This window comes from Bemisia tabaci, chromosome 4 (genome assembly GCF_918797505.1).
Source record: "Bemisia tabaci chromosome 4, PGI_BMITA_v3".
In the NCBI taxonomy this organism is placed as follows: Eukaryota; Metazoa; Arthropoda; class Insecta; order Hemiptera; family Aleyrodidae; genus Bemisia; species Bemisia tabaci.
The window spans coordinates 61,157,815-61,183,727 of NC_092796.1; the positions used below are offsets into that span (position 1 = coordinate 61,157,815).

At 37.7% G+C, this 25,913-nt stretch overlaps 1 long non-coding RNA gene across 1 annotated transcript in view; it reads left to right on the plus strand.

Moving 5' to 3' along the window:
• Positions 1 to 1,175: 1,175 nt before the first annotated feature.
• LOC140224549 (uncharacterized) overlaps positions 1,176 to 25,913 on the plus strand; it is a 74,001-nt gene continuing 49,263 nt past the window's right edge. The window contains exons 1-2 of the long non-coding RNA XR_011899829.1: positions 1,176 to 1,898; positions 25,256 to 25,301. This is a non-coding gene — a long non-coding RNA (uncharacterized lncRNA). The remainder of the gene's footprint in view (positions 1,899 to 25,255; positions 25,302 to 25,913) is intronic.

A 25,913-nucleotide genomic window follows, 5' to 3' on the forward strand; every position in this document is an offset into this window, starting at 1 on the left:
GAAAAGCCAACAAAAGTTTTTGAATAACCACCCAGTAAATCTGAGAAAAGTGAAGGTACCTCAATGTCTAAAAATGTTGTTTTGAGAGAACTGTTTGAAGTTTTGAACACAGATAATGGCTGCATCACTTCGTTTGTCCCAAAACGTTCACGGAAAAAACAACTTAGTGCTCAGCCCTAACACTTTAGGCAGAACAGTGCCAACCACAGGCAATAGGGCTGAGCCCCACAGCCTGTAGGGATGAACTCTGAAGCTGTAGGGCTGGACCCTAAAGCTGTATAGGGCTCAGCACTACTGCCTGTAGTTAGCGCATTTTACCTAAAGTGTTAGGACACAGCGCTAAGTTTTTCGTTCCGTGTTGCATTACTTATTCAATAATCATCCAATTTTAAAACACTTGGTCTCGTTTTACATCTGAAGATTATGTAGAATTCGATTAGGAAAAAAAACTGAAAAATGTTTTCTTGAAAAAAAAAATGACTGCCAACTCCCCTTACACGCCGCTTCTGTTAAGACTGTCCTATTGGTTAGGAGTACCTGGTCGTACACGGAAAAAAAATGGTATGCTGTCAATAAAATTAAAATTTTTTCCTCTTTAATTTGATTGATGATATTCTGTATTTTCATAATTTATCATGAGCCATCCAGAAATTAAGAGATGCACATAAGGGCGGGGAAGAAGGGGGTTGGGGTTTAGAGCTGCAAGAGGTCATGCATAAACCCGATGACTTCACCCAGAATTCCAGGTGATGTCACCTAGTTTTTTAAGTGAGATCACCTTAAATTCTAGGTTACGTGTCTTAGCACCTAGGATGTCAAAAATGTGTCTGGTGATCCAAAGATGCTACCTTGATTGCTCACGCAGTTGAATTTGCATTCATAGATGTAAAGTCAACTGCAAGGGCAGCGAAGGCAGCATCTTGGGATCACCAGACACAATTTTTGACATCCTAAGTGCTAAGACAGCATGTTATTTTTTTCAGTGATAGCAGTATAGACGGGGATTTTCGAGCCTGTTCAAAGGTGGAAGATCCGCAGATGCGCAGTTTGGGCCAGTCCCGAATTTCTTGGTGGCGGCAGGCGGCATGGCATCACGCACGGTGACGGATACGCACTCGGCGTGTGACGCGGCGGCGCGCGACGTCAGTGACGCAAGTCGGGGTCGCTCACGTACAATGCTGGGGCTTCTCGGACGTTGATTGGCCAATTTGCGAGTCTCCTCCCTCTGTAAACAGGCGCCTAAGTGGCTCGGCTGGAAGCCCGTGAACCTGGCATTGAGTGGTCCTGACCTTCCCCAAGAGACCGAGTCCTTATCGGAGCCGGCAAATTGGTCGCACGTTACTTTCCTCCCAGGACCCAACGCGGTAGTCGCCACGATTTCGTCCCCTCCAACGAAGAGAGTAATTTGTCCCGGCCGCCTCTTTTTTGACTTGCGATTAGCGAATCCCGCCGATTATCGATTATCAATTGTCATAATAGAGGGAAAATTGACCGATTACTCTGTTGTTGTTCCTTTGATGCTATTATATCGGATCCTTTGGACTTTTCTTAATCGGCGATATTGTACGCGTGAAAAAAGTCTGAACCCGGCTGTGAATCGGATATCATCCACCGGTTGAAGTGCTTTCGCTCGTGAGTATAGTATCTCCGCGAGTTCCGGTCCCATTTCGTGGCTCCTTTGAATTTCCCGCTCCCGTTTTTGGACGCGCGCGTGTGAATACGTTTGCTTATTTCGCCTTCCCAAGTGCATTTGGCAAATTTTACACAGTTGACAGTGATATATTTAAGACAAATAAATATTAATAAAGGTTTCTGGAATAGTGTGGTTTTCTTTTTAGTGAGCATTCAAGTGAAAGTTAGCTCAATTTAAAGTTATACCTGGATAATCTATTTCTTAGGTGAGTAGAGTATTTCTAGCCTTACGTAAATTTTGGGAATCGTCGTGATTGCATGATTTATCACTACTTTTGAAGTTCTGCATGCCTTTAAACTGGTTGAAGGTTACTTTTTTCTGAAAAACTAATTTTGTTTTGAATGTTTTTCAAAAAATTTGAAAATTTGATGGATTGGGATTTCCTTTCTGTTTTATTCGGGAACTCGTAAAAACCGGTATAAACATGTGTTAAGTCCGTCCCTTAAACTATATTCTACCTGAGTACAGGACTTTGATTGCCACGTCAAAAAGTTTTTAATTTCAAACATTTCCTCGCCTTTACTCAAACAAATTCAACTTTCTTCTCCTTGGACCCATGGGTCCAAGGAGAAGAAAGTTGAATTACTGATTACGTGCACGAAATCAGTAATCAATCTGACAGTCGTAAGTTGAAGGAGTATTTAGAAATTGATTTATTACAGTCGTTAATTTATCAAAGTCAAATTAGACAAAACTTTTGTCTTTCACATGATACAGGATACTTGAAAACTTATCAATGTCGAAATCGGCAAACTTGGAGAACGATGTTAAGCAAGTAAAGATTAGTATATGGTTGCTGATGGTTAGTTAGTTTGTTTGGCTTCAGACGAGTTGGTGGTTATAATACGTCGATACACTGTGAGAAAGTTGGTTTTTGGAAATGTAAAATGTATCTACTGTGCTCTGTATGCAATTTTGATGGGAGATCATATCGTAATGGTAATAAAACTCTGATTCTACTCACAATCAGAGCTACATTTTTTTCTTTTTTCTCTGTGTTTACTATTGACATATTTCGGACAAGTTAATTAAGCTTCTAGTGATTTTAAAAGTCTATTTACATATTTAGTATCGGAAATTAGAGACTTGTATGAACAATTATAGAGGCTTTGGAAGGAGAGCAGACATACTTCGCAAATTCCTACTTCCCACAGGGAGACGAATGATAAAAATTGTAGACATTCAAATATATAAGTTCTCTGTAGAAAAACCTAAGTCTCCTGACTTAATTATGCTATTTACCGAGTCGTGTAAGTATGTATTAATATCGGCACCGATTATGTGTCATCCTCGCGTGCTTCAGTTTTTTTTGTTCTCACGTGGACTGATGCGCTTTTGAATTTAGCTCGAAAGGAAAATGCAAGACAAGATAATATCCATGTAAAACCGTTTTATTCATAGCAATTAGATCAGCAATAAATCAAGTTAAATGATCAATTAGAGATATCGATTCGAGTTAATGTCCACTCACACTACCGGGTGCCAACATCTTTCAACCGCGGCTTAATGATCACGGCTTCACACTGCGAACCCTCATTCAAATGCAGGGGTTTGCCAATTCAATTATGAGTTTTCTTATAAATGAGAAATTAAGAACATGTGCTCTATGTAATAGAAGTGTGATCCTGTTCATACAATATGTGCGATCATATTAAAATCATGATTTACGGAGAATATTGCGTTCGTGAGTTAATAAAGGTTGAGTGGTTTTCACACAGTTTATGAGTAAAGGCAAAAAGCTTTCGAGATCAGGACGACGATGATTCTTTGCAGCGTCAAAATTCATGTTATCCTGTAAAATCCGATATTTTTATCTCTATCTACTTAAATAATTCAGCGACTAACCCTAAAAACTCATGATGGGAATTTGGTGAACGTAAAAAAGTCGAATATTTGCTTTGCAGAAAATCATCCTATTGAAATGCATGCATGTGCTTTGAACATATTTACTAATTACAGACATAATTACTTTTTTTGCCTACATTAAGATCATGTTTAGAAAAATCTGTACTGATGGATGAATAAGCAAAGTTTCACTCTGCCTACTTTGATGTCAATTTGCTCTTATCAGTAGAACTTGAAACTTTAGGAATAATCCGGACTTCTCTCGCTCAGTATTTCTTCTTTTTTTCTAAAAAAAAGGGAGCAAATGGAATATTTTTAATGAAAAAGAGCAAATTATGTGCTTGAAGGATGGCGAAATACAAACATGACAAGATAAAATAATTAAACATGATTGGAGTAGCATCTATAGAGACTAATGAAGTACATTGATGCTCATACTTGTTTTATTTTACTTACATACAGTACATGCAGAGGTGATAAGAGAGACGCTTTTCGAACGTCTAACGTTCATATCAGGGGCTTGTGCATACATAGTAACAGCGAAAGAACAAAATAACATACAACAAGCACTAATAAACTACATCATGCACAAAATTGAATTAGCTCAAACAGTTAAAAACGTTCGAAAAGCTTCGGCTCTTTATCACCTCTGCATGTACTATATGTAAGTAAAATAAAACAAGTATGAGCATCAAGGTGCCTTTATTGGTCCTCATTATAAATGAAATAACGTTCGACTCGAAAGTCGCTTCAATTTAAACAAAATCGATTATGCGTTACAAAATCGGCGTGGAGCTCTGACCGTATAGTGACTTCAAAGGAACTCTTACACGAGCCTCAAAAATTAAACGAGAGGTTACGACGAGTTAAAACTCATTGAAATAATACCCAGCTAAAAATATCTAGTATCTGCCGTTGGGTCCGGAATAGTTAAACTAAATACAGATTAAGCCGGAACCTGTTTATGCTTTTGTGAAAAAAATGTGCAAAATTTCTCAGCGAAATGAAAAATTACGCGTCATTGATATTTTATCCTTGAACTATTGGGAGCTTCGCGGTGAAAACGTCACAGAGATGTGTACCAAGTTGAAAATAAAGAGGCAAAACAGGTTGTGCGTCATCTCAAAATCATAGACCTAGAAGAAGGGAGGATACAGCGGCAGCTTGTTCAACCTCATAGAGAATCATAAAATTATTAGAGGTAGATAGTGCAAGGGCTCTGAACGTTGAGAAACACAAGGGATAGGGGGGGGGGGATCATTCCAAGTTGCAAAAATGTATTTAAGATAGTTGTTTTTTAAAACACTAACATGGGAAATATTCAACGTCGTAGGAAGAAAAAAGAAAGAGAATAGTAAATAAACATGTCGGCATACGGAACATTTTTGACTGATTTTAACATGTATTTAATACAGCAACGTAATAGGATAAGGAAGCGCGTTTTAACGTCTTTGGAAAACCCATAAATGAAGAAATGTGAAGAGGTCTTGCGAAAAATTAATAATGAAATCATAAAAAATTGTTTTGGCAATTATGAATGAGTTGCTTGGTTTCTATGTGAGGAATGAGGAATAGAAACATCTAGGTATTTTCTGATGACGAGAGAGCGAAAAAACACGGCAAAAAAAGGGGATACATTCCAGTTAGACACATAAGATCATAATCAATACCACACAGAAAATTTTAAAGTATTCTTGGAGACAAAATCTTATTCGGAAGCATCAATTGCTCTATGACACCGCGGTGTAGTTTAGTAAACAATTCCATTACGTTCACTGAGCAGTGGCCAATTTTGATGAACATAAACCACATTGAAAAAATTGACTCTTCTGTCTAATTGTGACTTTTATTACATAACTAGTGGAGCCTCTGGATACGTGAGGTTATTTTTTGTTCAAATTTGGCAGTTGTGTAAGTGCCTAGGCTCGATAAAATGGCGAGGTAAACACTTGACTCTTTTTCTAAACAGTCGTTAAAGTCACCGCAGTCATTCACAGTTCGTCCTGCTTTATCCGTGTGTGCTCATACCTTCTTCCGCAACTTTGATGAATAGAACAGCTGTCATCGAAAAGGAGCCATGTATAAATGCACCTTTCTGTGCAACAAAGTCAAAAGTAGATACTGGAAGCTTAAAGCAGAGGGTAGTAACCGCACACTTTATCCCGTTTCAAGATTTAATACAAAAAAACTGTCCATTGGCTCTATTGCACTGACAAAATAAAAAAGAAGCCGACGGCTGTGGAAGCCGTAATTACGGGCTTAGAGGCCGAAAGTTTCGGGTGTAGCACCCGGAGCAATCGAAGCTTCGGCTCCAAAACCCGGAAGTTTCGGTGTCTGAGCCCGGAAAGGACGGTATACGTCTATACGGCCCCTAACTTTATTTTTCAATGTACTTCATATTCCCACGTAATTTGCAATTTGTATTACTTTACACTTCACATTTAGAGTAAGAAACATCAACCGCATTTTCCCTCTTTTATAGTATTCCTTTAGCATACCCATCAGATATTGCATACATAAAATGCATGAGGAATAATTAACCTCTAGAAACGGGAGGTCCAGGGAAGTAAAAAGCTGCTGCCTACCTGTAGAAGCGTGCTTGAGGGAGCTCTGAACGGCTGTTTGTGAATTCCAAGCAGAACATAATGCTAAATACTGCATCGTTTGCGAATTCATACATTTTGGAGCATACCAACTTCAGAGCCTTGAGCCAGTCAAAATCATAAAATGACCATAAAGATACTTAAAGCCTGGGGAAGCCTCCATGTCAGGTTTCATGTACGAGTCATTTGCAGAGCAATGAGTTCAACTTTTTTCTGATAATCTACATTTGAGAGAGGAGATAATAGATTTCGTGTTTCAGGGTAGCCTCCTAGGTAAATAAATCGACTACATTTATAAAATGATATCAATTGAAGTTTCCTCATTTTAGTGTTCACGTCGATCGTCTTTAATAATCGCACAAAAGTACCGAGCACCGAATGTACATTTTATTCCTTCACCTTTGAAATAACAACAGTAACGAGTTTTCGTAGTTTCCTGTTTACCTTCCGCATAAAACTCTCGAGTTTGGTGAAAATTTCTCCTCGCGGAATCTCATAAAATTGCCGTTTATCAAATAAAATTAGCAATAATTGACAGAGCTGTCGAGGCGTTTGTACGTCGCGCACGAAGCAATTGGCGGACTGTAGTTGCTGTGATAAATGATGATGGTTCATAATCCCGGCTCGGGCGATAATACACACAGCATGTGGATCCCTGCTAAAGGCCCGGAAGTAAAGGTAAATACTCAATCGATTTGCAGGTTACAGTCGCAACAGGCGAAGCGCGGGGCGTCTCTGGACGACCGAGGTCGAGCATAATTTTTAGCACAAGTGCAAAGATAATTTTCTCGATTTTGCAGACGTAGGATAGTCTGTCTCTCTGAGCAAATCCACCGTTTAATGAGCTTCGGGATCACGGTGCCGAACTGTGAAAGAATCCATCGATTAACGCGGCGAAGTATCCGAAAACGTGGGCATTTCAGGCGTACGTTTTCGACCATGATTCGTCGAAAGCTACCGGAATTACGAATTCGGACTGATCGCTCATGCTTGCCCGTTTTGAGGAACTTGGTGTGCTAAATTTTCCGACGCAAGATTAATTTTTTGAGAGGAAAGGTCATGAAATTTCCTTCGCATAGCATTTTTTCCTCCCAAACAGTGCGTTCTTTGCACAAGCTGCACACATATGTGACTCCGGGTCATGTGTATGAACGCATAATTTTCTGCTCCCCAATTTCCTCATGGCATTTCAGGAAATGAGTACATGTTGCATACAAAAGATACAACCCACCGAGTAGAAGTTTCCAAAGGTAAAATCGCACAAAAATTACTTTAAGCACACCAGAAATGTCTTAAATCCACTCTTTTACGCATAGTTTGAGTGGTTCGGACCGCGCATTTCCAAATGTATCTCTTCGGTAGGCGTACTTTTTCTCATTTGCTGCCAAACCTTAAACCTACATTGAGACTAGCAAGCAATCTCGCAAACTGTAACTCACGTATGATTTCAATTGATTCTAAGCATTTATTGTCTTCTCACCTCGTAATATATTGCAAAAACGAGCACTGCAAAAAGACAGAAATTATATAAAGAAAAAATGTAATACAGATTAAGAGATTCTTTGTTTACACCCGGGGTAGATTTACTCTAACACCCCCTCCCCCACCTCCCCCGGTCCGGGGAGCCTGCGTATCAGCAGTTATTACAGAAGTGCTTGCGAATGCGGGAAATTTGAAATACGTGAAATTTGAAGTACGCGAATAGGAGTGGAGGCAAAACACGCCATGCCACTGGTACTTCCCCAAAATCTAGCTGATGCAATTGTATGGCCCAGCCACCGAGTCGTTTTTTCCGGTAAATTAAAACACTTTTGTCGCAATAGTTTCATCTCTCTTGATGTAATCTGTTATTTCGCTCGAAGGATGGGGTCTCACAAACACGATTTACGCGTTTGAGGAACCAGGTTCCTTTGCAAAACAACCAGCTGCTGACTGCGCTGATGCTCAGCGAGGCAATCAGTTTTTCTCGCTTGGATTTGATAAAGGAAAAAATAAGGCTAATAGCTGCGGAGAGGAACTAAAAATAAACGCAGGACTCATAGCCTGTCATTAAAATTGTCGCTAGGAATTTAGCCGACTTATGAGTATAATTTTAGGGCTAAATAATAAGGCGGATCAGATTTCGGAAGCTCAGCCTGATGACGACCTTCAATCAGTTGATTCCGATCGAGATAATTACAATAAGACACAAGCGGCTTGCGTCGCGCGTGTTACGTCTGTGACCGGAGCTGTACAGTGTTGTGTAAAAGAGCCAGACCTGGTCTCGTGCTTTCCGGCCCGGCCGCGATTAAGCTTAAAGTTGGCAACGTCGTCCTGCCGAACCGCTTTCCGTTTTGTTTACATATGCTTTGCGGCGGGAAAAACTATTCTTGCCGGGAATTCTATGAATGAGTTATTTGCATAAGCCTAGCCGCAAAGATGTGCTCCGGGTATTCCAATGATGCCGTGCTGCGCCCGGTAAAAGTGGTCCTCTACTCTGCCGTGTTAAGGAAGAACGCCGCATGAGCCATAGGACATTGCCAAGATTTCTCTGTCAATATACGAATTTTCAGGTAAATCTGTGATTGTCTTTACTGCAATTTTTAAGAGAATCTCATTCGTAATTAGAGCTAAACTTTCTGGAACTTTAGAAAGGAAATATTCATAACTCTTCTCAAAAATGAACATTTTATTGGAGGAAATTTGGCAACTCTCGAAATACTTACGGCGTTCTTCCTCGGCACGGCAGTAACTCCGCCGAATGAATCAGTATTTTTAAGAAAGGCGGAAGTCCAATTTTTCAAAATCGGATTTTTTTACGTTATTTTCACGTTCCGGTCACTCGCGTTCTAGGAGGCGAACAACCGCTACTTTCTCGTATTACATAGTAAGAACAACCGGAGGGTTCAAAAATGCAAAAAAAAAGAAAAAAGAAAAAAAGACAAAAAAGAAATAGACTTTCAGCTTTTCTGTACTGATTCAAATAAGTTTACGCACTTTTAGACTGCGATAGAAGATCGGCTGACGTCATTTTAGCATGGAAAATAAATGCAAGAACCAAACTAGTGGATCCTCTGTAGTAATCTAAAAGTGCGTAAACTCATTTGGCGTAACCTCTGAGGAAAACGCCGAAAAAACCTTAGACGTTGCCTGCTTTCACTACGTAAAAAGCGAACTTTTAGGAAAACTTGTGAATGCTATTCATTCAATTTTTTGGAGAATTTTACTGTTGATTCAATTTATGGAATCTGAAAATTACGGGTATGAATATTTTCTTTTCACAGAAATGCATATTTCATTGGGAGAAATCTTACAACCTACCAATGTTCATGCGGCGTTTTTCCTAAAAACGCCAGTGTAGGGTGCCTATATGAAGAAGAGCATTGTTATTTCAATTCTTTTATCCATGAAAAGTCCAACTCGGTGATCCGGTGAAGTCCAAGTTAGTCCAGGTCAGTGAGTCAAGGCTTCCATGGTAGCAATGGTAGCCCTTTCTCTCCTAGTTTTGAACTAAGGTAAACGAAGGAGATAGGAGTAGAGTTCTGAACGTGAATGCAAGTTTAAACTTTCCAGCTTTTGACAGGCTCTGAACGAACTCGGTTGGATTTTTGCCTAAAATGACACTTTTTCTATGATTCTTTAATTTTTCCATGTCTTCTTCGATGATCCGAATTCCTCATGATCGAGTTCGTTTTCATTGATCTCCGAGAGTCCCATGAGGAGCCTAGAACGCATGAACCAATCAGAAATCGGCATAGACATGACAATACACTTCCTGTACAGGCACTCCATTCCTGGCTACTCACGACTAATCAAAATCTGACCTATCACAGTTTGTATATAAGTCACCCGTGATAAGATTTCCAGTCAATTTAGGTGCCAAAAGTAGATAATTGGATGAGTAAGATGTGGATGGATCCGGCTTCGAGCATCGTATCGCACTGTATCAACTCACCGCCCGTTCCGGGTTCAGAGGTCGTTGAATTCGAACCTAGGAACCATAGCCTCGATTATTCCGGGTGAAGTGGCCGTACCAACAGCTCTTAAAACTGGAAATTTTGGTCTTGGAACCGGGAACGAATGTCATGTCTATGCGACACATTTAATGCATGTCATATAATGCCTCGTTCTGGACCCATCTTTTTTTTAGCTGAAGAGGATTATTATAATCAATATTCAAAACTAAAAATCTGATGACTTTTGTGAGTCTATACGAATACCTAATTTATGAATCTGCAAAGCTTATATTGTTCAGGTATCCCTTTGCTCACTTTGCAACTTGTCTTTTTATCTTGAGGTATCTCCTTTAAAAAAAAAACAAAAAAAAAAAAAAAACAACATAACGTTCTTTTATTTTCATTTTTCCGTCTTAAAAACATGCACGACGCATAGTCGTATAAGGATAAGATTCGTCGTAACGTTTTGGAAATAAGACCCAAAATATCGTTACTATGCAAAGACTGGACACTAACTCAAGGAAGAGTTCTCCAAAGCGCACCCAAAAGTAAATTCAGGTATATATCACTACCCAAGAGCCAAACGGTACCCAACTCCATTTTAGTCGAGGCAAGATATCCCATTGATTCCAATATAAATCGCAATTTTTAAACCTCCGTATCTCATAATTGGCGTAAGATTGGGCTACCAAATTTTCCACACACACGGAACCGTTAATGAAGATTTCGAAAACGCCACTACCTCGCTTTTTCCAAAAATGTGCGAGTTGGGTATCTTTTGGCTCTGGGGTACTGATATGAATTTTGAGGACTATAGATATTTTGGCTACTATATGTATAAGTAGGTACTTTGATTTAATTTAATTTTTCCCCCTCGGAAAGCTTGAGAATTCAGAATCAGGATAAAGACAGATCTTGGCATAAATAAATTATCCTTTTCATAGGCATTGATGATTTTTTTATCATATGGAAGCAAAAGCTGAGGATCTCTACGAATTTTTAAACCTCAAAATACCCTATCGTTCAAATCTTAATAGATGACATAAAATCAGAGAATACGTGAATATCAATTAAAATTAAATAGGAAAGAAAATCGCAGTGAAACAGTGAGGGAATTGAAAAAATTATTAGCGAGGATATGATGAGTTGGCTCAAACAAAATTGTTAGTTGAAAATAAATTGAATCAGACCGACCGTCTTTTTACTTTTACAATGCATCACTTTACAGCCATACTTTTTAACGTACCTATTAGCTTACCGGTAAAATATTTGATCGTACTTTTGTATCATATTTTAATGAGTGACGAATAAAAAAAATAAGAAAAAGAAAAGGTAAAAAATTAAAAATGTTTATCATTAAGTCTATTCTCAAGAACGCTCTGTGGGTGTTAGCGGCCATGTCGGGTCTGAAAGCTTTGTAAAAAAGAAGAAGTTGATTGTGAAAATGGAAGATTCGCAAAGGTGGTTAGGAGGGAGAGCTGCCAATAATTTTACTCTAATGAATTTGTGCATTTGGCAAACTTGTGCGTGTTGATAAAGCGTACAATCTGCTCCTCTCAGTTATTTCCTCGCATGATAATTGACTGTTAGGACGAGGCTTAAACGTAAGCGTATAAAGAACAAATTGAAGAGTTCTCGCTCACGTGTCTTCGAGTGCGCCTCCTAGTGGCCTCCTCTTCCGTTCTGCATTTGTCATCAAACATCGGTGGACACAAGCATTGTTGAGATTCATAGAACATCTATATGTCGCAGGCAATTAGTCAAATAATCTTACTTGGATTGAAATTCTGATTCTTTTGCTAATTTTAGACAAAATAATTATTCTCTCAATGTGATAAGGAGTTTCAAAATTGGCACCATACAATTGTAAATAAATTAAATCGTGTCTTTGAACGAGCTCTCATCTCGGGATTCTCAGCATGACATATCATACCGATTTATTAAAATTCTAAAAGTTAAAATATATGAGAAGCATTTAGAAGGAAAAATACAAGATAAGTTGGTAGTTTTGATGAATTATTACTTTCAAAACAATGAAAATTCAATATCTTCTCGTCAAAAACATAAAAGTTTTTGTAAACCATCAAAATTTGACTATCTGCCTTATGGCATTTGATGAAATGCCTGATTAATTTGACTATTTGCCTGTGACAAAGAAGGAAATTAGAAAATTAGGAAATAGAGGAATCCTATTAGTGAAAGCGGGTGGTTGCAATGGTCAAAATAAGTAACAGACTAACTAGCCGTAGTTAGTCCATCTGTTTCCCCCTTGGTCTATAAAAACCATCCGTCTCAACCAATAAGATCGCTCATATTTTTTTCTGTCCTCTTCGTCTATAACTGTGTTTATCAATCTTAAAAATCAGCCCACTGATCATCAACCTGGCGAATAGTGCAAGTCCTTCTACTTGAATATTGGGATGATTTTAGATCGGAAACCATGAAAGATGAACGAGGTATAATAACTATCCACACCCCGCCAAACGGAACCAACATAATGCAAGAATGGAGGCGGGAAAGGACGCGCGCTGATGACGGCGCAGAGATACAACTATTCATGCTTAAGGATGACCGTGTTGCTTCTGCAAAATTGAAGGCGCGAAGGCGCGAGGCATGAATTTGTAATGCGCCGCGCTCTAGGCTGCCATTGAGGTGTCGCTCAGATTGAGGAGAAAAGTATAAAAAACGAAACCTGATTACGGCTCTCTTATCACCGGCTGTGCTGACACTCAAATTTATTATTTGTTTTTCAATTTGATGTCTGATTCTTATTTAGTTCGTATTTGTAGACCAAATATCCAAAGCTCGCTTGCATCGGCCCAATGCAACCCGCGGAGCACATAATTTTAACAAGTCTCGGGTCCATTTGACCCGGCCTGGGCATCTAAGGGTTAAAAAACGGATTTAATAAATTTTCTTAACTTTGTGGGGCACAATTTCATATGTTGATATTACTCGGGGATTAGGACAGTCGTTGGCGCTACAATCTAGCGATTAGTCGTGATAAAGCATTATAACGTGTATAAAAAGTGTCACAGACACTAGTGTTATGCTTTTTTCGGTTTAACGGAAAGTACTACGGAGAACTAATAATTAAATAAATAAATAAAACAAATTAAAAAAATAAAAAAAAAACATAATGAAGAAGAACAATTTCTTTCGAATGACAACTTTCAATATACGTAAGAAATGTGACAAAAGATTTTTTTGAGTGATTCCTTTGAGCTTAAAACCACATAAAAAAGTAATCTGATCGCATTAAATTGTGAAAGTGCCTGTTAGGTCATAAATAATTTCCAATTCCTTTTCCTCCAATTTTCTTCCTCTTTCCCTGTCAGATTATAACGTATTCGATCAGGAAGTTTAACGACGCAATCGGCAGGGAAAATTGCCTTGTCACTACTGACATAATTGGACAGAGGATTTGCCTGAACTTGATGAGTGTCAAGGACTCTCTTGAGTGATCAAACTCTCAACCACGTGATGATTATACAAGTATTTCTCCGAATTTATTTAGTATGATTGAATACTTTTAAATATTACTGAAGACTAATAATCAAAAATTATACGTGGTGAGGGAATGATCCAATAGGTACACAAGTTTTCTTTTCTTTCCGAAAGTGCACATATTGCAATTTAGAAAAAAAGGAAGAAAAACATTGACAGTACTCTTATTTTTAAATAAGATCAAATAATTTGTACCTGATGCGCAGATTGTTCACTTACGCAGCTTTCTCTGCGCACACCAACTATTGCATTGCATCTGACACATTACTCAAATAAATCCATGTTTATGGTGGAACTCCCAAACCTTGTATCTCGGTTTGCGATGATGCAGACTTCCTGTCGTACTTTATTTTTTAATGGAGAACTATGTACTCAACGTCGATTTTGAAAAACTTCTCTAAATGTTCTTCTCTCTGCGAGGTAAATTGTGCAAACCTTCTACAAATGATGTTGATTTTTTTCTCCCTCCAAAAAATAAAATAGGAGCGGAGATTTTTAAACACCAGAATATAGATACAAAGGTTTAGAAGTTTCACCGTCGATGCATTATGAGTACTTTGAAAGCGTCGGTGTGGAGTGAGAGTAGTTCGAGCTACCATAAAAAATAAGGTTTTAAGGAACATTGCAAATGGAGATCCGTTGACGAAACTTCAAAACCTTTTCTTTCAATCTAATTTTGATTCAAAATTTAACGGAAAATTGATTTAACGCCTAAACTGCCATTAAGAAATTATAAAACTTATTCTTTGTCGTAAAAAGTTGCGAAATTCGCCTCAATCATTAACAATCACTATAGATTACATTCAATCAAACACTTAACTTGATTCGTAACGGTGCTTGAATAGGAAACCGCATCCTTTCACACACGTTTTCCTTAACAATCATTCCAAATAAGTATCCGATAAGTTAGGTGACTAAATTCCTCACCTAGCGACTTAAATCGTGTGAACTATGCGATTAAAATGTCTTCGGCAGGTGTTTTAAATAACTGCGCCTCAAAAATTTTTCCCGCTAACCACCAAGAAGCGTTTCAAAATATTTTGTAAGACATCAACGAAATCTTGAGAGCACAAATGTATCGTGCATAATTTTCTTTCTTGTAAGAGCTTGTGATTGCACCCCTGGACATCGAACTTCCTCATGATTCAGGGAGCAACTATAGGTTTGGGGAATGCGAGGCCGACAAACGCTTTATTGTTCTTGGTTGCTCACCTTTAAAGTGGCGCTTGGTACTCCAGCGAAGTTGCCCTCTAAAAGTCGAATATTGGATACACGATTATTCATTTAATTTTCTCATGAGCTTTTATAAAATTAAACTTTGCTGTTGGTTCAGAACCCACTAAACTCAAATCAGCCTATTTATCATCAAAGAACCAAGAACAGGATAGGTTTCAACCTCTTTAGATTCATAGATGGTTCTGGTGAGGGATAACTTCACAAAAATTTTAAATCCAGCGTTTATCGTTGTCAATTATTCAGTTAATTTTTTTAAAATTCAATATATGTGAGATTAGGTGTTTCAAAAGTGAGCAATCAGTTCCAGTGGAAGATTTTATTATGGATTACGCGTACACGGTTAGAAACTTCGGAACAAAATTCTGTGCTGGAGTCTATTTAACGCCCAAAAACCTCGAGTGATATGAATTTCCGGAGTCTATTCTCCTTTCGGATTAAATGGACGTATTTCTGCATAACGAAAGTATGTGCAATATGATGTGAGCCTTGTTATGCATACATTCTTATGGGTCTCAGGGCTCATGTCTTAATGCACAAAGTTCAGTTTGGCAGAAATACGTTCAATTTACACTACACGGAGCGGAATCTATACTCTTTTTTCGGTGTGTCATAAGCTCTCATGGTGGTTATTTCTTCTCGCATTCATATCAAGCCGGGTTTTTGAGCGTTGTATAGACTTTGACACCGAGTTTCCTCTTTGATTTTTAAATGTGTAATTTTGTCCCGTGATAATATGATTAGGTATCTTAATAAGAGAACCTGAATCAAGCGGTAAATTAACTCGTGATAAAAGGAACTGAATGTAGTAGTTGATAGAATTGTGTGCGTTGAATCCAATCCTGGTCTACCAGGATTGACGTAAAAATAGGCGGATTTCATTTTAATAGTTTGATAATGGAGGTTACTAACCAAACTGAATCTAGGAGCGGAGAGTTGCTTTAGTGAGTACTGAAAGTGAACCAAACTTCCCTTTTAAATCTATCTTTTTTTTCCAAATCAAAACTTTGAATGGAAGTTTTTTACGCAGGCCAAATAAAATCAATGTTTCCCTTCCAGCCTGTCCCTGTAATATTCTAGGGGCTTCGAGAGGTATTTCGCCAGTGTGCATGTGAGTTTTCGCATTGCGCTATCAGTTAATTTGTTCATTTCGCGATCAAACTAAGATAATAGAGAGGCATACCTGCAATACCGTACACCAGTGTCACGACGAAGTGCGGTAGTTCATTAGCTACAGCTCATATTTTATGACACTGACATTGCGTGGTTCACCGCTACTATCGTCTCGACCTCCACCACCCAGTCGCCAGATCTTACAGAAGACATTTGCATTTTCGTATGAAATGAGAGTAGAAGATTTGCTCATTTATTTAATTATTCCATTCGTTGAAATCAATTTTCATTAATTTGAAAATTTCAACTATAGTCGACAATTGCCACGCAAAACATCACCGATTATAACAGGACATCAAAATGGGTTGTCCCATCGAACAGCTGATGGATGCTAATGAATTGATCGTTTGTGACAACACAAGGTCACGCTCCCGCGTGAAAAAAATTACGCAAGACTGTTGTAAGTCAGTGTGATTCAGTTAGTTAACAGAATTTGTGAATATATTGAATCGAGATTCGAAAATGTTTTGAGAATTGTAATGTGAGCTTCCGGGTGGCATTGCGCTTTGACGGGTCATCAACCTGCATTTTTCCGTGTTCAGTGCCGCAAAGTCTGTTCACACACATTAAATCTTACAAATAAGAAGAAAAATTAACGAGTAATTCGGGCGTTTGCTTTGACCTGGAGACGATAGGATTAATAAGCTTAACTGAGTAATTAATGTAAAGCAGCATTTCCACGGGAAATAAAATATGGGCGGAAATATTTTATACATCGCAAGTCGAGATCCGGGGATTCGTAGCTTCACCATCAATTTATATCGACGGCGCAAAATACCAAACCACGAATCTTGGTCTGCAACATGCAGACTTCCTGGCGTATTTTATTCTTTCAATGTAAAACTACTCAACGTCAACTCTTGAAACCTTCAGTGATTTTTCTTCTCTTTGTAAAAAATGATCCGTGAAAATTTTGAGCGATCGCCTTTAGTCGTCTTCTTTTTAAAAACTAAAAAGGGGCAAACAATTTGGAACACCGCGCAAACGAGAGAGGTGGGAATGGTTTGAGAGTTTCACCATCAATATGTTATGATTGCTAAACGTTTCCGGTGCAATCATACGCCTTGTTTTTTTGTGAAATTTGTTTTATCGTTATTTTCTCCAGAGGGCTGATTTTTGAGCTTGAACTCTAGCAAAATTTCAAATAAATTAGTGTTGTAAAATTACGCAGTAAACATTTACACATAATGTTTTAGTGATTCAGGATCAATATAATATGTGATGCGATTTCAAATGATACATATTTTCTCAAACAAAAATATTCAAATTTTCTTCGGAATAAATTCTTAAGGCAAAATCTATTATCAGTTTATTGGTTTATCAGTGTATATGTTTTTCAGTGTATTTTCTAGCACTTTTTGTGTTTCACCATATGACCAACAAACATTAAGTAGTCTGCAATAAGCTGCATTTATCATTCGTCAAAAAAAATTTTATTTCTTTTTCATACGAACGTTTCTGCTAAGAAATTACGAAAATTTCTACATAAAATTTAGTTCATTCACCCAAACATTGTTGTTTATCGACTAAATGAGCCTGAATTCATCAATTTTCTGTATACAAATGCTTAAACGTTATTAATAAAAAAGCTGTAGGTATTTAAATTTTCACCGAAATTCTTATAATTTATTTTTAGACGACCTTAAGGGACTTTATGGCCCATTTCAAAATTATCGACTCGCCGTTTTCCTGACCGAAGGATAAACGCAATAATTCACCTCACCCAAGAAAAATCCATAATGTAAATGGTAAAGTAATTGCTACTCTGATACGGAGGAATGTAATATCAACGATAAAATATCACGGTAAATTCCACTTCATCATCTCATAGTTCCATTAACTCTATGACCAGTGTAGAGCCATCATTGGCGACTTGAGAGACTCAAACGAAAGGATAGAACAGTGGGACACGTGTTGAATCGATATGCAAGGTTTCAATGTTTACAGACATCACATTAATCAGACGTAAACTTTAACATGGAATCTTCGAAGTGTTGAACGCGGCAACCATGAGGATGCGATTTACTCCAAGTTCAAGACCATGATTTGGACCATAAAAAGATCTTGTGTAATTATCAGCGCTTAGTTTTTGAGCCGTGAGACCGAGTATCGTAAAATAATTAAAACAAGCCGAGCGTGAAAATGAATGACTGCAGTAAGAATCATTTGAAGGGTGGAAAAATGAGAGGTAGGTGTCATTGTAGTTTTATTCAAAACAACCTATCCTGAGGGATAATTATTGAAATTGATAGACAAAGCTTTAGATAAAGAAGACATGAGTATTATGAAGCGATTCTATTGGTTGAAATGGGAGGTTCTTTTAGAATAAGGGGATAAATGATTGACTAACTGACTAAAGCGTCTCTCATGGGTTGCCGTTGGTTAGGCTATATTGTCGACTAGACAAGGTACGAAATTCAGCATTCTGATTGATGTTTCGTAACTAAAATTTCACGTAGAACACGATGCGCACAATAAAAATTGCCGAATTAACTCCTTACGAAGATATTAAATGCTTCTGGTGTCACAAAATTGGGAGAGGTTTCTAAAATGTTTCGGTAAGTGTCTATATCGGATCTTTCAATTGATACATTTCTAACACAGTTTTAAAATGTTTCAATGAGAGGAAAGTTTTCCCGTATCATTAACACATTTTATAAATGTATTAAAAATATTTTTACGACACATATTAGAAACGTTTTATTGATAGGTTCAGGGACAGTTTTCAAAACGTGTAAGTTATGTCTCATGCTCCGGCATTCGGCAAGAAAATAGAGAGTTGCAGGAAACGTTTCAAAAACGTGTCAAACACCTTCCCCACGTGTTTCGTTGTTACATTTCTTACGCCTATCTAAAATGTTTTTTTGCGTTTCAACATTTTTGGACCACAGATCAGCTTCGTTTTAGACCCGTTTCAGACCCGTTTCAGACACATGGGAACGAATCATCGGCATGAAAATAGAAACTTGCAGGAAACGTTTCAAAAACGTGTCAAACACCTTCCCTACGTGTTTCGTTGTTACATTTTTAACGCCTGTCTAAAATGTTTTTCTGCGTTTCAACCTTTTTTCGACAACAGATCAGATTCGTATCAGACTCGTTTCAGACACATGGGAACGAATCATCGGCATGAAAATAGAAACTTGCAGGAAACGTTTCAAAAACGTGTCAAACACCTTCCCTACGTGTTTCGTTGTTACATTTTTAACGCCTGTCTAAAATGTTTTTCTGCGTTTCAACCTTTTTTCGACAACAGATCAGATTCGTATCAGACTCGTTTCAGACACATGGGAACGAATCATCGGCATGAAAATAGAAACTTGCAGGAAACGTTTCAAAAACGTGTCAAACACCTTCCCTACGTGTTTCGTTGTTACATTTTTAACGCCTGTCTAAAATGTTTTTCTGCGTTTCAACCTTTTTTCGACAACAGATCAGATTCGTATCAGACTCGTTTCAGACACATGGGAACGAATCATCGGCATGAAAATAGAAACTTGCAGGAAACGTTTCAAAAACGTGTCAAACACCTTCCCTACGTGTTTCGTTGTTACATTTTTAACGCCTGTCTAAAATGTTTTTCTGCGGTTCAACCTTTCTTCGACAACAGATCAGATTCGCATCAGACTCGTTTCAGACACATGGGAACGACTCATCGGCATGGATATTAGCACATACAGGAAACGTTTCGAAAACGTGTCAATCACCTTTCCTACGTGTTTCGTTGTTACATTCTTTACGCCTGTCTTAAATGTTTTTCCTCATATGCAATTTCTTCCCGTGTGCTTTCGAAAAATAAGATTTTTTTCCTTCTTCTTTGTTTTTGCCTCGGTTTGGCCTATGTTATCAGCAAAATTTCTATTAATTGAACGTAAGTTCTTCTCACATTTCTGTCTTTCAGAAAATTTTTTACTCTAATGGAAATTGTTGGAACTTTCTCTGGCCTTGATTTCCCTGCAAAATATTATCCCAGGACTATTCCACCAACTTGTTACTCACAGTCAGGGCCACATTTTTAGTGACTTTTTCTCTTCTAGTTTTTAAGTTTACTAATCAATAGTTACCTATTTTGAATACTTTTTTTCAAAGTGTACTAATGGTATTGTCTAGTTTCTTAATTCCTTTTGTTTCATTTCATTAAAGTTTTTCTTTGTCTTTTCAATAATTAGCATTTGTCTATTGGAAAATGAACTTTCAACTCGGACCTTTGAAGCTTTTAAAAACTACGTACCTAGTAAAGTAGTGAAAGAAATTAAAACTAACCTTTAGTTCTTTCCTCCTATGGAATCTTTTGAGAACATACAATTTTTAGCCTTTGTACAGCCTTAAAGAGATAGTTAACGTTTTAAGCATTTTTTTAAGCCATCCTTTTGGGAGCAAAATTATTAGATTACGGAGAGATATAATGCTCAATAGTAATATTCTGGATATTTTTTGTGTTCACTAAATTTAAAAATATTGAAGCAATTCACATTCAGTATTATGTCAGAAACTTTGCTCTGATCTATAATGCGGTCTGTTGTAATGTTTGCTGAGAATGTTTCATAGATGTTGTTGTTGATTTGTTGATACATGGTTACATCACATTTTTTGCCACTCAATCATTGTTTCCAAGAGTTTGAAACGCTTGTAGAACCTAGATATAGACTTCAAAAGGATAACAACTTTTTTGAAACATGCGTTCAAAACTTTGAGATAAGGCACCAAAAATAATAAAAAAAAAAAAACCATGTATTCTGACTGCTGGGGCAACAACTCAGTATGAAAATATTTGTACTCTAAATTTTGCTGACATGTTTCCAAGTGATGATATATGGGACGTTTCTAAGATGGTGTGGACGATTAAAAATTTCTAAAACAATTTCTATGTAAAAAATATTTATTTGTCAGAAAATAACAGAAAAGACAAGTTGAGATTTGAAATGAAATAAAACCTTAAATGTTTTCAGGATACGTCTCTAGAACATGTCCCCGCAACCTTTAAACCAGTTGCATAGAGAGGTGTCAATCATGGTTGACCCCTGTCTATGCAACTGGTTTAGAGGTTGCGGGGACACGTTCTAGAGAGGTATCCTGAAAACATTCAGTTTTTCATTTTTTGATACGTTCTTTAAACTTTTGAAACTCATGTCTGAAACATTTCTGAAACGATTTTAGATTTTGTGACCATTAAAAAGTATGTGTCACAAATGAGTCAAAAACAAATTTGAAAGGTTTTCAGGATAGATCTCTGAAAGGTGTCACCTGACACCTTTAAAAGGGTGACATAGAAAGGTTTCAGGCACGTTTCTGAAACGTGATTTAAACTTTTTCAGGCGGAAGTCATGTCTGAAACATTTCTGAAACATTTCTGAAACAATTTAAGATTTTGCGATCTGTTTTAAGGAGGTGTCAAAAATGTGTCAAAGAGGTACAGCCTTCCCTGACCTGAGTCTGAAATAAATTGAAAACGAATCTGAAAGGTTTTAAGGACACATCTCTGAAAGGTGTCACTTGACACCTTTAAAAGGGTGACATAGAAAGGTTTCAGGCACGTTTCTGAAACGTGATTTAAACTTTCTAAGTATCTAAAATGTTTCAGTGAAACATTTTATAAATGTTCAAAGGTTTCATTGACACCTTTTAAAAACGTTTTTAAAACCATTGACGCGTGAACTTAAACGACCCGCTCATGAAAACTCAATGCTCTACGTGATTCACATCGAGCGCTAAACGTTATCATGACAGTCTCTGCGATATAAAAATTTAGCAACCTCAATCTTGACGCTTTGGCTCAGCTATAGCAAATTGCTCATAGTTTGAACAACACATGGTGGGAAATGAACATTGCTCGATTGAGAAGCTTGCTGAAAGTGCTGTAGTGCGCGATTTGACTCATGTAGAGCTTTGAGTTTCTTGTGAGCGGGCATAGTTCAAATTCCTCGTAACCAATGTGAAATAAAAACGTTAATACCTTCGTTAGGAGTTGGTTTCAGTAATTTTCGTTGAGTGAATCGCGTTCTACGTGAAATTCTGGTTAAAAAACGTGTATCAGATTGCTTAAATTCGTACCTTGTACAGTGGTCCATTGATAGACAAAGCGATACATAAAGAAGACATGAGAAGTATGAAGCGATTCTGTTGGTTGAAATGGGAGGTTCTTACAGAATAAGGGGGTAAATGATTGACTAACGGTAGGGTCTCTCGTGGGTTGCCGTTGGTTAGACTATCACGTGCCTCCTTTGTCCATCGCAACCACCCGCTTCCACCAATATGATCCCTCCATATCCCTTTTGTCTTTTTTGTCTATAGCTTTGTCTATCAATGTCGACAATCAGCCTGCTGCATAGGAAAACTTATGGCACATATGGTGTTTCTAAAATGAGCCAGAAATCGTAGCTCCTATAATAATTGCAAAATGTAGTCCATCTCATCCTAAACGTTCGACTCTCCTCTGGAGTTGGCTACGGATTTTGATGGACTAGGAAACTAGCAGAACTTTACATGTCGACGTCTATAACTTTATCTATAAATTTCAACAATTAGCCTGCCGGCTACACTAATTCGCACTACAGAGAGTAGTAGTCCCACACTACGCTCGCGCGAAATGTTCGAAATTGTCCTCACAGAATGTGCCGCCACTCATCAGAAATTTGTACTAGGTCCAAAAACACCTTTTTGCTATTGATCTTCGGCACCTGCCCTTCACCTTGAGTAGGTCCAAGCCCCACAGCGCTGCAGATTAGACTCAATGGTTCAATCTGACTGGGGCTGCTAACTACCCAAGTCGATGGTGATGTCATTACGTTACGCCTAACCCTCTCCACACATTGCCACTAAATCGATAATTCCGCAAATCAATTACTCTTTTAAATATTCATTTCCTGAAAACTATCCTTATCACTTTGATAAACTCGTGTAAGATTTTTTTCAAATTATTTAAATTAAGGCATGAGAAAAAATAGCCGAATAAAAATTTGGAAACCGAATATGTGTATTACAACCCTAATTAAAAAGGGAAATTGTCTTATGGATGCTTTAAAGCAAGAATTTGGCGGGGGGTCAAGAGGTTAACAGTAATAATGTCTTACGTAACACTTGAACAGCCCATTGTAACCCTGGAGCTCTGTTCCTTCAGCCCGAGAAAAAGGGCCCATAAAAGAGCTCTAATGCCAATTCCGAGGAAAACCTTATCACAATTTAATATCTTTGCAAATTGAGTCAGATTTTAAAATGCTTGTCATCGTGATTATGAAATCCGAGTTTTTCTCGTTTTCCCTTTCCCGGAAAATGGGTTAACAAGTGGCGGCATTTATGGATGCAATTAATACTCAGTACGAGCGGTCAGTCGGAGCTTGGCAATTAAAGTTGTTTTTCCCCCCTCCTGTTTTTCTTTTCTTTTTATTGGGCGGACCTTCTTTAATGCTCAAAGCTTGCACCTCGCCCAGACTTGTGGTAACAAGTCCATTATGACAGCCTTGCGCTGTGCACCCCTGGCGTGGAATCAGAAATTTTCACACATCTATTAATGACGAAGACACTTTTTCGCACGAGTTTGAAATATAGTTGCTATGAAAGTAATTTACAAGCACGACGTATCACGAGGCACCTGTCCCGCTCTGCAGCTTTACTACTCCTCGTATTTTTCTCTTGATTTGTTTAATTAACACTAATACTTACGATGCTCGTTGGATACGAGTTGATTAGGATGGACGTCTTATCTTATGCGGTAATTAACTCGTGGTTTGACGCAGTCCATAGATAAATATGAAAATGGGGTGAAAACGGATTTTCCGATAAAATTTAAGCGACGCACGAATATCTTAATCGTTTGTATCCGCAGTTAACGCCGACATCTCTATTAAGTCCCCGAAAGGAAAACCATGTTGACGCCTTCATCATTAATTGTAATTGTATATTGATTGCTTCGGGACTGTTTGAAGTATCATCATTACAGTCTCTTTGTGGTTTTCCTTAATATCAATTTTAGAGACGCGTAGAAAATAGAAATAAACATGCAACGAGGAAATGAGAGATATTAAGTTTGGATGAAGAACCAAAATAAGAGGACGAGGATAATGATTGACGTTTTTTTTTAAAAATACGAGGTGGAGCAGGCACATTTTTGAAAAATTTGAGACGTCGTCGGTTTTTACTTGCTTCCTCCAGTTGATAAGTAAATATACTATAAATAATAAGGGGTAATATAATAATATAAGTCAATAAGGGTGGGGTAATAATATAAGTTAAGGCAGGGTGGCATTATTTAAAAATTGTGTTTTATTTGTGTTCTCTTTGATTGTTAAATTTTAAGCAACTGCGTAAGAAAAAACAAGTCGAGACACAGGAAATTTTTAAAGAATTTAAGACGCTGTTTTGCTTTTTCAGTTGTTTAATAAGTACTTAATAAGAAAGTGAGCACCTTTCTATTAAATCAATTTTTTTGCGAACCTTAATGCCAGTCACATCTCCGTTTCAAATTTATGTGTATCTCAGATTCCAAAATTTTCCTCGCGTAACTTAATTTCTTCATCGGGTCACTACTTTGCGATCGACAACCCTCAGAAGAAAACTGACAATCCAATGCTATGATTACCAGGCAAAAAGTTTTTTCGTGGCAGAAAATTTGATTTGTAAACTCCTCTGCGCTACGACTGATAAGCAACCAGAGAAGCTAAGTTGGAGCCTTGCCACAATTCTTTCATGCCGCCCGCCTCTTCGAGCCGTGCTCGCGTTGCATATACTCTCAATTGAAGGAAAATGATTGGCGTTACCGCAACGGCCTCGTAAGTTAGCTTCTGACTCTGCATGCTGGATCGGCTCATGATGCCTGCTTTCAGCGCATTTATTAAAATATGTTCGTTGATTCATTTTTCTAATCGTCTATAAACTCGCAAAAAAATGGAAAAGTGACAGACGATAGAGTATTCCAGTTGTAAAAAAAAAGTAAGCAATGATAATCGAAAAAACTAAAAATTTTTTAAAAATATACTCGGCTGATAACACAGGCATCGTGAGTTGCTGAAACACACATTAAACTTAAAAGAATAAAAAACAAAACACGAAATTTGTTTTTTTTATTTGACTTTCAGATGAATGCTGCAAACTCTATTTACGCTACTGAGAGGACCATACCTATGTGTGTTCCGGAATTAGTATAAAGCGGGTAAAATAATAAGCTATAAATAATATCTACTGCCACAGAGTATTTTCTTATATGTTTTTAAAAATGTTGTTATCTCTCGATCATTTCATCTCCATCTGTGTGTGTGTTTTTTCTATTTCAGGAATACTTTCTTGGGTGATGGATTTAGTTTACCTTCATTCTTTAAGGTATGTCACTTCAAATATACTTTTATGGTATCGATTTATGCATGTATTAAACAAAAAATTTAATTCAATTAATATTATGTATTGAACGAAGTACTTTATCGCAGTGAAGTAATTGAATTATTACGCACGTTGAGATACGCATTTCCGCAGTTTCACCATCGATATGTATTTATTTTCTATAGCTACTGATAGTACTATCGACGAATTTAGTTTTGCGCATAGGCCGCTCCAAATCAAATGTAAACTGTGCGACGAGGCGCAGCGCGGCGTGGCGCGTTTCAAAGATATCGGGTGCTGATTGGACCTATCTCATCTCATGCCAACGAGGAAAACGGAGGCACATGAACAATTGACAAATCTGCTACTTTTTCAAGAAAATATCTCTCAGACAAGCATCTATAGATGCAAACTATGATAGACAGCGCAACACCGCGGTCACTCGAAAATAGAGCTAAAATTTCATGAGGTGCAACTGATTTTCTCTCCTAGACGCCGCGCCGGAAGGTTACATGGAGTTCTTTGGGACAAAGGCGTATGCGGGTATCCGCCCTTTTTCGGGAGAACGCGTTTTCTGAAATTGGATTCTTCCTAGTTTCAGGAAATATACATAGT